Source organism: Sturnus vulgaris, chromosome 9 (assembly GCF_052056855.1).
Source record: "Sturnus vulgaris isolate bStuVul1 chromosome 9, bStuVul1.hap1, whole genome shotgun sequence".
Lineage (NCBI taxonomy): Eukaryota > Metazoa > Chordata > Aves > Passeriformes > Sturnidae > Sturnus > Sturnus vulgaris.
The window spans coordinates 20,801,162-20,815,152 of NC_142251.1; the positions used below are offsets into that span (position 1 = coordinate 20,801,162).

General features: G+C 39.6%; 1 long non-coding RNA gene across 7 annotated transcripts in view; it reads right to left on the reverse strand.

Moving 5' to 3' along the window:
• The window catches only part of LOC106858582 (uncharacterized), a 276,548-nt gene that overhangs the window by 63,599 nt on the left and 198,958 nt on the right, over positions 1-13,991 (reverse strand). For 2 of the 7 annotated variants that reach the window (XR_015805486.1, XR_015805483.1), the window contains 2 exons: positions 8,721-8,825; positions 8,020-8,141 (listed from right to left, as the gene is read on the reverse strand). The exons of the other annotated variants lie outside the window; for them this stretch is intronic. This is a non-coding gene — a long non-coding RNA (uncharacterized LOC106858582). The remainder of the gene's footprint in view (positions 1-8,019; positions 8,142-8,720; positions 8,826-13,991) is intronic. 7 annotated transcript variants of the gene reach the window in all.

Here is a 13,991-nt window from a genome sequence, read left to right on the forward strand (position 1 = left end):
AGGTGAGATTAGGCTGAGCTTGAACCTCAAAGCAAGAGTAAATCTGAATTTGTATCCTCAGCTTATAGTGAAGCTCAGTGCAGGCATCCAAAAATCAATGCACTAAAGCTAAAAGCTTAGTATGGAGTCCCCCAACCAGCTTGCTCCTATTTTTTTTCACTTCTCTTCTTTGACTCTGAGCAGTACTTTTCAATCAGTAACACCCTGGTGTCACAGAAGGCTGTATATTCTCACAAACAACCCTGAGGACACTCATTAACCCGAGGAATTCATTTCAGATCTTGTCCATTATGCAAATAAGAGGTACAATTTGTTCTCGTTTTCTGTGCAGCATTATTGATTTACGTAACTCTAGGTTAGTCTCGACAACATACTTTTTAGTCAGGAAAAAGAAAGAAAAATGGAACCATAATTTTTAATAAATGAAAAAGTAGGTGAAACTTCAGCTAAAGGTGTGGTATGAAAATTATATTGACCATACAATATCTATTTGATGCCAATCACTAAAGTAAATTGCCTGGAATGGATGACAAAATATTTATCATCCTAGGATTGATTATATAAGAAAAATATATTTATTTTGATATACCAAAAATGGATTGTTCCCTGGGGATTTGATTCAATGACAGACTTCTAAATACTTCAAGCTCTGTGCTTTCTAAAACCTGCAGCAACTGATTGTTCCCAACAGAGCAGCTCCCAGCAGCCTGCTCACAGGTCTCAGAGCCAGGTGTGGCTCTGGTGCTGCCGGGCAGAGGGAGTGAGGTCTCCAGCCACCCCACCGTGCAATCCTTGGGGACAGCTCCAGGTCCTGCACTTATCCTGCTACCCACCACGCTACTTGGCAGTTGGTATCCCATTTCCTTCAGGTAACACGAGTAACAAGCTGAGTAACTTGCTAAAAACCACATATATAAAATCAGTTTTCCTTGCAGCTCGTGGAAAAGCTCACAGCAAGCCAAGAGCAAAGATAAATCATTTAAATTGAGACACCGATCGATGCAGTGATCGTAAACCTGTGGCACAAATGCCAGCATTTGAACATGGTGCTTCATCAGGGGCACATACACACAGGCTGGGACTTCTCCTTGGTGCTGCCCAAATAACCTAGTCAGGTAGGGACAGGAGGCAGACCAGACAATATGCACAGGGGAAGAAGGAAGAACCCTTGAACATAAAAGAGTTGAGAAGCAGCAGCAAAGAGAGGACAGGATTAAATACTTGCAAGAAGCAAGGTTTTCCTCCTCTGAACACAAAAGCAAATTCAAGCTCCCCTTCAAATTGTGTCCTCACAGAAATACAGTTTACAAAAGTGTCCTTTGTATGAGTAATTACACATGTTTTACTCTACATTCTCATCAGGATTTCACACTAGCACAGAATGTCCAGGATCACAGTTACTGTGAGCTTTCCTTTGGGACTAGATAGAACAGTAGGGAAATAAATTAAGACCACCAGTCAAAACAGAAAAAAGTCACTCACAAGCAAGAGCCTTGAATGATTTTGTATATTTTTCCTGAGGTATGACCCCCTCGAAAAATACCCTTTCTTTTTTCCCTTCCAGTGATGAGCAGATTGTGATTTTTCATGGAGTATTTAGCAATCTTGATGCAGCTATTAGAGAGTCACTTTCAGAGATTTAAAAAGGAAAATTCAAAAGCCTATAGAGGAACTATATGAAATAAGAAATAATCTGTACTGATATAAACTCTAATATCCTCCCAAATCCAGATTACAGTTGCATTTCAAGGCTCCTCTACTCCCTATTAGCTTTCCTGCTTTGCCTGACAGAGAAGGGCACTAGAATGGGTAAATATGGGAATGTTGCACTTTTGTGGTTATGCAGCTGTGGTTTAAATAAAATTTTCACAATAAGGTAAGCAATGGAAAAGACCTGAGGCATGGTGAAATATCCATCTTTGGAGATATCCAGAGGCTGACTGGAAAATTAATCAGGTGACCTGCAGAGACCCTTCCATCATAAATTATTCTGTGGTTCTATGAACTTTGGGTTTTTGCAATCTAATAAAACTCTTGATTGAAGGGTTTGTATTTGACTGTAGCTTTGAATAATTACACTTTAAACCAAGCAAACCTGACTATGACCAACCACAGTGAACCAGGAATACCTCTGGGACAGCTCATGGCAGCAGGCCCTGCACCTGCCATCAAAAGAGCTCCCACCACCAAGAGAAGCTGTGCCCAGGCACCCAAAGCAGCCACATGCTCTCCTCCTCTCTGTTTCAGGTTGAAACATCTCTTTAACCATAAGTTTTAACCAGAAGAATATAAAAATATTATATTCCCCCTTTAATGCATAATGCATAAATTGCTTTTTAATTCATTAGAGGTCTGAAATGTTTTCCAAAGCATTTTCTGTGTAATGTCAGTGGGAGTTCACTCAACCTATCAGTTTAACAGTTCCTTTTAGGAGGGTTCATATGTTAAGGGGTTGCTGGATCAGCTGGATAATAAGCATGGCAGCCCAGCAGGATGATGGGCACAATGCTGCTAGCACACCCATCTGCCCTCCATGTGTGCCTCCATCCGGGGCTGGCACAGATCCATGTGTATCACTCGGGCTCCTCTCCAGTGGCAATCCCAGAAAGTGTCGTCCAGAGAGGAGGAAGGGGCCAAGCACACGGAGCAGTTCCCTTTGGCAGCATCCCCAGAAATGTTCTCCTGACGTTTGATGCACTTAGATGATGGCAGGTTTGCAAGTGACAGATACTGAAGGACTCACCATTGTGACAGCGCAATGGCAAAGAGCTGGACTAACAGGCTCCTGAGCACCATCTGATTGCTCTGGCTACCAGAGTCAGCTATCAAAATGTGCATGACAAACTACTTTCAATAAATAAACTTAAAAACAAAACCCCTGAAACCAAGCCTTTCCTAGAATGATGAAAGGGATGAAGGCAGTATTTGCTGAAGAAGTCTGCCTAGCTCTTGAGCACTTTGGTTGTCAATGATGTCAGAAATATTGCTTACCTATGTTGAAGGTACACTGTTCTCTAACATGTAAATCTCCTATCACAAGATTCTTACTGGAGAAAGCTATTCAATCACAGCAACAATCTGCTCGTGTTTAAAAAAGGCAGCTGAAAGTTCAAAAATAGTTATAAGGTACGTCAAACACAGCCGATGCATTAGCCAGCCACTTGCCTTACTCTCCTGAGGGCTGTGAAATATTCAGTTTTACTGCAGGAAAAAAGGAGACTAGCAATACGATTTTTTCATCTGCCTGTGCTTTCTGACTGGGATTTAATCCTGCATATAGATACACAATATTATTCCCAACCAAGCTATCTGTTTTGCATCACAAAATGAACCATTTCCCATTTGAAGGGGCTGTCAGTTATCCGTGTTTTGTTAAGCATAAAGCAATACTTGCTATTTCAAATCCCACACTGCTGACAGTCACTTCTTAGGAATCTGAATAAAGTCACTCGAATTATTTAGAATAGTGAATAGAATGCATTATTCCATTGTTCCATTTCTACAATTAAATCAGGAAAGTAAATGAGCTTTCAGCTAAACATGTGCCAATGTTTGACCCTGATTTGAGATTGAGGTAGATTCAACCTATGCTTCTTTGAGGAATAAATCATGATACTCCCAAAAAACAGAGGTGAAAAACAGGGTATTCAGATAATCATTTTAGAAACAAAGGCTGAGACACTCCAAGCAGATGGGACATGTATAAACAAAATGTAAAACCTAGTTAAGGCAGAGTTTTATTGGTATAGACTCGCTGGAGGACACATCTCTTGGATAAAACTGACTATGAACACTAATAACTGCTGCTTACATAGCCTAGAATTAATGTGCTTCCAGAAAGCAATTCAGTTGGCTTATAGATATACTGGGTTTTTTTAATAAGGTGTTTACCTTTTTCATTCAGAATTTAGGAGGCACAAGATATTCCTGCATTCTTCTTCAGCATATTTTCTTGTTAAATTTTTCATTTCCCCAAAAGCCTGGACAACTCACAGCACTATGGCTGTTCTATGTGTGCTCCTAGTAATCATTTATGAGGTGGTTTTTTTCCTCAGGCCTATGAATCTTATTCTTTAGAAACACAATGTATTGCGTTTTTTCAGAGAAAAAAATTTCCTACAGACATCTGCCCCATCATAAACATTTGATGGAATTAGTACTTCAATATAAAGAGATTAAACAAGCTGGAATAATGTCTATTCCAGCCCAGAGATGCACAGTAACAAAGGCTTAAGAGAAAACATGGTACTAGAAGATGAAACTTTAAAACATTTCTGAAATTCTCCATCATAAATCGAGATTGTTTAAAAGTAATGAGACTGTGAACAAGAAAGCTGCCTACAGCCTGTAGTTTATGAAACTGTCAATACTAGAGTCACATTTATCTCTAAAGCACATCATTCTTTTTTTGTATAAGCAAGAAACAGTTTTATTTTATGTGTTACCATCAAAGATGAGGAAAATTTGTAACATAACTATCTCAAAAGCAAGAATACACATTTTAAAACCAAATATGGCACCTGAAGTCAAATTTGATATGGAACTTCTCACTAATGGGTTTGACATATTCAAAGTTTTTCACTGATCTATCCAGAGTCTGCTGAAGCCACTTCTGTGAAGTAACTTAACTTACTGTTATCCTCAAGCTATTGTGGATGGCATTACAGCAAAGACCTACAGAAACACCAAACTATCCAAAAGTTGTCAGATTGTCAGATTTTATCTTAAAAACGCCCAGTGGACCATCGTCTTAAAACACATTTTGAAAGTACCTCTGAAAGAACAAACTGTATTTGGTCATGTCAGTAACTGTGCTCAGTAACAAAGATTACTGGGCTAGCAACAAACTTCCTCAGAGGATAACAGTAGTCATGGAATGAAGTAAAATTCCAGAAAAATATAGAAAACAAGCCAGCTCTCTTCTCCAAGCCACCTTTCCTAACATACCCATAAATAACAAACCTTCACAAACATAAGCAACAACTTGTCACAGAGAAGCACTGCAATGTTTATACAATTTTTCCGCAGAGAAAACATGCCAGAACAAACTATATGTAACAGATTAGTCACATTACTAAATGTTCCCGGGGATAACACCCTAAGCCACCGGTAGAACTAGAAGGAACAATCCAGGTTCAACACTTTTCTAACAAAATAGTCTCATGATTTTTACAAAATAACTTTCCTGAATGGGAAAAAATTGTTTCAGAAAAAAATAATAAATAAAGAGGATCTATAGAGAATCTAAGCAAATATAGCACAATGACAACCACGAGAAGTAGATCACCACCACCAGGGAGTTGAGGAGGAAGCTGAGTGGCAACGAATACCAAATTTCCCTAACTTACCTCAGTTACAGAGTTAAAAATAAACTGCCAGTCCATGCAGTGTGTTCTGTGTTATTAGTTTTTGTACACAAGTGTGACAGTTTGGGGACTATGCCAATGTCAACTCCTCAATTTCATTTGACTTGGAAAATAATCTTTACTGTGGACTGAAGCATTCATTCTCCAATTGTAGCTTAACACTTGGGGAGAGACTACATCTGGAAAACCCTGACAGAGAGATCAGTGCCCACAGTTACTGAATGGCTTAACCCCAGGAAAAGAATGGATTTACTACCAGGAAAGCCATTAGTTTTTCAGTGAGTTTCTTCATAGAAACTTGTTGAAGTAAGAGTCTAGGACTCCTGCTGCATATGCAGTAAGATAAAAACTGCGGTTTCTCTTTCTGCCATTCCAAAGTAAATGTCAAGACTCAGTTTTAAAGGTAATTCCTTTTGAGCCAAAGAGTTCATTTTGCCTTTAAAAGCAAAATCCCAGCAAGAAGAAATGTGGCGAGACCAGACCCAAACAACAGCTTCTGGGCAACCTGCAGCTCTCTTGAGAGGGCAGAGCAAAGCCAGCACTCAGCACGAGTCAGGACATCACAACCAAGCAGGCAGGTGTGGGCTCTGAGGGAACCCATCCCTGCTGCAAGGAAACCCAGAGTGCCAGCAGCCACGTGCCAAAGCCAAGAAAGGGATGGCAGCCACGAAGAGCTGGTCTGACCATGCACAGCACTTTCCAGGCTGGAAACAGTGACTGGGAGCATGTGCTCCAGTTGTTGTGCAGGCTGCAGCATGGCTGTTCTTGTAAAAGACATTCTTACAGTTACATTTTGGAATAACTACCTCTTGAGGCACTTGTAGAAGGAAGAAGTTGTCTGAAACTCACTTTGACTTAAACATCTCTCTACAACTATCTAGTTTCAAGCAAAATGAACAATCCCCTTAATTTTCTCCATTCTCCTCAATGCAAACCATGCCCCTCTTAGTGTCTCCCAAGGAGATGGGGGCTGCAAAAATAGCTTGGTTTTGTTGAATTAGTTAGACAAATCAGGAGGAGCTGTTTAGTCTTTCAGCATGATCTTGCTTTCCTCTTCTTTTCAGAGGAGGTTAAAAATGATGTGCTTACACTCTTATGCTCTTGGTGTATTTCAAACTCTCATTTGAAAAGATATGCAAATCAAGCTTCAGTGTCTGGAGTGGCCAGTCCAAGTGTTCTATTTTATCAATTTCAAAAGTCAATGCTCTGTGCTTTACCACATATTAAGTAAATCATTCTATATATCCCTTATAAAAATTTAAGCTCATACTCTTGAAAAGTACAAGTGTTAAGAAAAGAGGGGACACCTACAGGATAAGAAATTATTAGAGCTATAAGAGTTCAGAAAATCCTTATTCTCTCTTGGCTATTTCAATTATGCCAGGTTTGGGAGGAAGGGATTCAACCATTCCTTCAGCAGTCCATTCTGCATATAGGGCAGACACAGCAAGTCATCAATAACAAGAGGAAGAGATTTTATATCTACAACACATACGCTGATAGACTTGGAAAAGAACTATTTTTTGCTTAATATTTAACCTCCTATGCAACCATGCACTGCTTACAAAAAAAAGTCCCAACCTTATTATCAGTGCTGTACAAACATGAAAAAGCTGATCAAATCCATTGCATAGCCCTGGCTTGGATGTTTATTGTAAAAATTACAGCAATAATTATAAAAAATACATATCTAATAACCATGTTTTCCCCTTACCCTAATTTACAATGTGCAGTTTCCCAGGCAACAGACTAGTCCAGGGAGTCTGTAGACCTCTGAAATTTTTTCATTCAAAATATGAGCCATTGTTAACTCAATTTACGTCAGCTTACACAGGTTTGCTTTCCTTAGCCACCTGGTGTGCACTGCTCACAAGTAATCTCTACATGTGTTGCAATGGACACTTTCTGTATTCAAACCCAGTATAATAATTTGATTTTCCAGGGCAATAAGCCAGTACTTTTAACCTAGTATTTTTCCTGGTTAAAAAAGGTATAAAAATGGGTGCTCACAGGTTTGTGACCCCCTCATCAGTCTCTCTTTCCCCACTGCTTTCCTAAGCACACACAGAAAATAAGAACTTTCACAAACCCCAGATTTCATATCAGTTTTTGGACCAAATTGTGAAATATCTTCTGTCCCATAATGTCAAAACCAACCCATTACACTAGTAAAAGAAAAACATTCAACAGAATGGACATTTCTGCATTCAGAACCTCTATAAGTCTTTCCTATCCATAAACATCACCAATGCACTGAAGAAACAATTTAGTTAGTCTAAAAGTACCACTTTTAATTAAGAACATGAAATGTCCAAAAGGAAAACATACCAATTCTGCTAATTGTGCCATCATTCCTGTAAAACATACCTGAGGAGAAAGCAGTCTGTGACCTGTAAAATATGCACAAATGTGTCTCTACTTCCAAGCTGTCCTTTGTGGAGAGTCTGAGATGATAAACTAGGTCTACAGAGAGAAGTTTCACTGCTATATGCCTGCTCCTCAGCTGAGCTAAATGTGCATCATAAACTAAGAAGCTATGTAAGAGCCACTTATGTCTTCCTATTTTGGGATTTTTTTTTTTTAAACTCACTCAGAACTTATGCAAACTATGTCACTTAAAGCCTAATGTATGTCATAATCTGTTTTTTCTTACATTGGTCATGTATCTTCTTCACAGTCTTGCCAACGAGACAGTGCAAGAATCAGCATGTCAGGGACTCCTCAGAGCAGTGAAATTCCCATTTGGCTCCGTAGGCTGCTGTCTGTCTCCATGCACTACACAGATGGAAGACAGGTTCACAAATTGAAGGCAACTTACCAAGATCTAAGAGTTCAACCAAACACTAAACACAGATTTCTCTTACAGATCACTCACACATGCAGCCACTGACATCTCTGTGGAAAACTGTCAGATATATTGCCTATTTAAAAATAGTGATTTACAACAAAACAGAAATTCAGGATAAGACAATATGAAATAGGTGGGGGTTTCCTTTCATATTTGTTCTGTTTGCTACCATAAAAATAAGGGAATTTATTTTTACTGCTATCTATCTTTTTCTCCAGATTATTATAAATATAGGATAAAATCTGATACCTGGGGCCATATTTGTATTCACCATCATCATCCCAGTGTAAAACTTTTAAATCTGGCCTGAAAATATATTAAGATTCCTGGACCTAAAATAATCTGTGGAAAAACTTCGTGCATCTCAAAACTATATGATTTCACTGGGTGTAAGTTAGAGAATTACTAATTTTTTTTTACTTAACATCTCTGACCAACATCTAGCTCTTGTTCTGATTTTTTTCTAGCTATACAAGAAAAAGAGAATGAAAATTTTCCCATCTTACCAGCTTCCCCTCAAAGTCAATAACTTGATGTCTATACTGCAGGAGCCTTGTTTAGAAAGCACGTACCATAGGGACATTGTCACTTTTCAGAAGTTGCTGCTCAACCTAACTGAAAAGCCCCTGTGAGAGAGGTTTTTAAGCAAGGTAACTTGTATAACTTTTTTATATATAGAACGAGACCACTAATAAAAGGCAAAGTATTTCCCTCACTCATTTTATACTAAGCAATGTATTTTCCCCATTGTAATAGACACAAAAATGCAATGGTTGCCAAAGGGTTAAAGGAACAAGAGCAATTAACTGTTCAAATCAGAAGCGTTAGCACACCAAAATGGAAAGAGTTCAAACTTCTGCTGTGCATCCTTTGTTTCTACTGCCACAGAGTTCCAGCTTTCCCACTTCCTCTTTTTTCTCACTTTCAGATTTTCACTGCTGAGAATTGTAGGAAGAGAATATGTTTTCCAGCAGCCATTTTAATTTTAGGAATATCTACTTAGTAACTGAATTTTAAACTCAAATTGTGATATGAATTCAACTCTATTGTCAAGAGGCATTTCACAAAAGAGAAAACACAAAAGGATTTGTGGATGAGCTCCTAATTCTGATAATGACTTCTTTTGGATTACCAGGTAGCCCAGGAGTATAAAGCAATGTGGAACTGAAAGGAGAGGTAATTCTACCTACAAGAGTGCAAATGCATATAATAACTCTTCACAAAAGCAGGAACTGCTGACAAATATTAACCTTGGAGAAAATGGCAGAAAAGATGTGCAAAAGCAAGGCTTTTGGGAACTAATACAGGAATGGCAAGAGGCAATCTTTGAAGGCCACTGAGGTTAAAGACCTAATTACAAAAAAAAGTAAATCAAAAACCAGTTTATGCAGTCAGAATACTTCAGTGGCCATAGTCTACTGATCTGGGAATTGGAGGAAATGAGTCAGTGGGAAACAGAGCAAATCCATGATATGAGCTGCTTAACTGCCAAGTATACAAAAGCTCTCAATAGCCACAAAATTCAAAATTTAGCAATTATTTCTCTTTCCTTCCTACTAGCTGTGGTCACGTCATGAGAAGGAGTCTGTGCCCCCAGCCACCCCCCAAGGAGGAGGTTAACAGCCTCGTTAATTGTGACGGGCACTCGGTTAAGTGCTGTTGAGATCAGTGTTACTTTCTGCAGGGTGTGAGATCATGCTAGCAGTGGCCACCTCGCCGTGGCACTGAGCTGTTAATGCACTGCTCCTGTTTCAGCATGTTCACGCCCCATGAACAAATGCTAACATAGCAAATGCCATCGTGACTGCTCAGTGCTCACACTGCAACTTCACAGGCACCCGTGTCCTGGGAATTTGGCAGGCAGGGAGGCAATCTGGTGTTTATACTACATGGCACATGTATGAAACACTTCTCCATTGGTGATGAAGCTAGCAAGGAAGGTCCCAGCTGTTGAGCAAACAAGTATCAGCTGTCATACTCATCAACCCCCTGAATGTGTCTGCACCCCCTTGATGAACATCCCTGTGCACCTTGCCCAGACACCCACAAACCCCAGCAGCCTCTCTCAGACATGACCTCATATCTGCACACTCTGCCCCCTCATGCTGGTAAGCTGCTGACCACTCTTCTTCAGGGAAATAATGCCAGTGGAACAAGGTAGAGGAGTCAGAGAAAATGGTTTCACTATTTCAAGATGCATACAGATATAATGGCCAGTGCAGCAGGGAGGAGCCCGACCTCACCACCATGGCTCTGCAATCTGTCACCCCAAAATTGCTTCTGCCTCCCATACACTCAGCACAGCCCACAGAGTCTGCTTTCACTGTCTCACACACTTCAGCCTGTAATGATGTGAATTGTAAGTCGTATCTGACTGCCAGAAATAAAGGTTCTATCCATAAATAATGAAGATTTTCTTACTGATTCACGTTTCGTTTTATTCTTCTTATTTAAGAAAGAAAACAAATTTTACAAATTTCATCAAAAATTCTCTGAATTGTATGTCAGTACTTGCAATTTCAATTTAGGGTCCTAAAAATACTGATAAAGCTACTGGGAACATAAACTGAAAGCTATTAAAATCACAATATATATTGGGCAAATATACAGAATATTTCTGATTAAAACCAGACTATTTCTAAGAACACTAGGAGCTACATGACATGTTGCCATGCTCTGGGGCCCTCTGCAGTTATACAAGACACGAACAATTTAGTTGCTGTCTCCAACTCTCAGCTAAATTTCTATTTTTCTGACCAACATTAAGTAAAAATATTGAAACAGGATTATTGAGACAGAGCCCAATGTTAAGGCAAGGTGTATAAGGCCATAGGAGAGACAGAAAAATAATAGAGCAGAGAACTTGGCTCTTCCATGGCCTAAGAATTAGACATAGTCACTCAGCAGAGGTCTCTGAAGAAAGCACTGTAGCTCCAAGACAGTAAATGAGACACCTCCCCTATGGTAATGTGACTCAAACTCCCACATCCTCCCAAATAAGTGCACTGCTGGGACATAAGCCAGGTTCATTGCCTCCATTTTTTTATGGAAGCAGATAGGAAAGGTTAAAATTCAATTTCACAGCAAGGCAGAGAGAAAGAATTTTTTTTACCTTGAAGATTTTTAATAAGATAACTGTTTCATCCACTTTCAATAATCAGCATTGCTGAAGCTAATTCCCGCTAAGGAATTAGTTGCTAAGGAATAAGTTGCTAACTTTTGCAAGGCCACTTGGCTTTCTTCATACAAACAAGTATCCTGAAATACAGGGTAATCTCAATTTTGAATTTGCAGTTCACTTGCTCTCAGCTGGTTTTGCTGTTCATACAATTACTTCTCTACATTTCACCGATGATGCATTGTGCTGCTTTAAGCTGGTATATCGTCAGATAACTTGAAGGGCACCTTCACTCTTCTTCACAGACTCATTTTGCCCCTCCAAACATTGTCTCTGCTCCCCTGGCTCCCTAGTCTTTGTCCTACCCTTCCAAAAGGTTCACTTTCTGGGGAGTTTGCAAAGTGAAAATAACAAGCTACATCCTGCTAAGAGGATCCTGGCTCTGCTCACACCCGCTCTCCCTGCTGCTCCTGAGATCCAGTGAGTCATTGCTGGGAAACACAGCCTCTTCCTCTAACACCAGCTGCTCTCAAAAATCAACAACGAGCTGGAAATATTATTATCTCTCTTTCACGGGATAGAACAGTATTTTGTGGCCAGCCCCACTGTTTTTTCCATCTCTCTTAAGGCTTCAACTGTATCATTCCCTCTCCCTCACCCCTGAAAACTAAAAACACAATTAAAACTCATTGCCAACTAACAGCAAGAAAAAGACCACTTTTATCATTTCAACATGGAAATTTTATTGTTGGGCAAACTAAAACAAAGAATCCCAACAACCTCATTACTTTCTCCTAAATCCATGTATTTTCATGGATTTCATATTTTCTACATACCTTAGAAATGTTATGTTCTCCATGTTGTGGTAGAAATAATTGCCTCTCCACTGACAACTTGTCAAGTTTCAGGACGATGCAATATGAGAAGAGAGAGATATAATCTTCCAGATTTATAACAGAAATACTCCTCACAGACCCTTAACTGGTGCAGTGGTGCCAAGTTCCACTGCAATATACAATGATAGTAAAAGTTATGTTATCTGAGGTAAAAGACTCCCTGCACACACCTGAATACTCTCCCAACAACTTTCAAAGTTATCCATAGCAAAAAAAATTATAAAAAATATCTGCTTTTCACAGTGGTCTTTCCTATTTAACCTATGAGTCTTTAGCTTCTTCAATCATTTTTACTATTTTGGTTTGTTTTGTTTTTTTTTTTTCCACTATCTCCCCACCCTTGGTCTTCATCAAGATTTCTTATGAACTTTTCACCATGATGATATCAAGTACTTAAGTAGGCTTCTGAAAAGGGAAGGATTAAAAATAATAATTATGTGTGTGTATGTATGTACACATGTATCTGATAGCTCCCAAGGTATGCTTCTAATTGTATGTATGTAAGCAGAGTACCCACAAGTTCCCAGATGCCTTTTTTAAAGAACTGATTAAGTTCTGAATGTTTAGAATTAGAATTAAATATACACAATTGTTGTTTTCTACATGAAATATTCTGTTCATTTCAGAGGGACCTAGTTTGTTTTCAAGGGATAAGGAGCCAGTAAGAAAATACACAGATAAAAGCAAATGAAAAAAAACCTTCAGATCATAATTAGAGGCATGATGTTTTCTTTTTAGATTTGATACACACAGAGAAACCCTTGAGATACGTTTCACATACAGCTGCCTAAGAGGAATAGCAGAGGTCTGAGAATGCCAGCCAGCAAGTAAAGCACAGCATAAGCAGGGCCCTGTCCCCCAGTGTCACATCCTGGGCAGGATGCTTCAGGAGGTGTCCTGGCAGCAGCTCCCAAGGGAAATGAGCTGCTGTGCCCTGCCCAGCCACAGCCTCCAGCCCTGTGCCGAGTGGGGATGTGCAGCCTTGGCAAGGTGCAAGCTGCCAAGGGACTGCAGTGCTCGTCACAGAGCCTGTGCTGCTGCATGGGACACGGCCCTTGTCCCATGGAAATCCCTGCTGGAGACAAGGACACCAAGCTGGGCATGGCACAGACTGGGGCCTGCCACAGGAAGGCAAACTTCACAAAATTCAAAGCCTGTTAGCAGCAGCAGAAATGATTCCATGGCTAGCTAGATCAAAAAGGTTAATCCTTGTTTCCAAGAGGCCGAGAAATGAGTGCAGAGTGATCAGGAAAAATCACAGCAGATTTCTAAAATAATGTAATGAAATAGACTCTGATATTGAGACATGCTGGAGACAAACCTAGAAGCAGTGCCCAGTTTAAAAAGCACACGGTACAGGACAGGAGACACAAACGATACAGGGCTGACAACAGTGCTCAGGGAATGTGCTACAAACCTTAAAACCCCAGCTAAGAAGAGGCTGGATCACTTTTAATTCTAGAAATTATATTACACCAGCCTGGTTTTATTTCAGTTACTGAGGCACAGACTACGTAGCTGATCAAGAAAGTGAAGATTGTTTTTCCTGAGCCAGATAATTTAAAGGGTTGAGCACAGAGGTCCAAGAGACAGTGTAGAAGAATTCAAGTGACTGACTAACAAAAGGAATTTGAGCATCTTTTCCTGTCTACCCACAAAGTAGCAGGAAGGCAGAGCTGATAGAGTATGTCAGAAAAATGCAATTAAATTCATAATATTTTCTCATAAAAATACCCTGTCATTAAATACCAAAACCCTTTCTA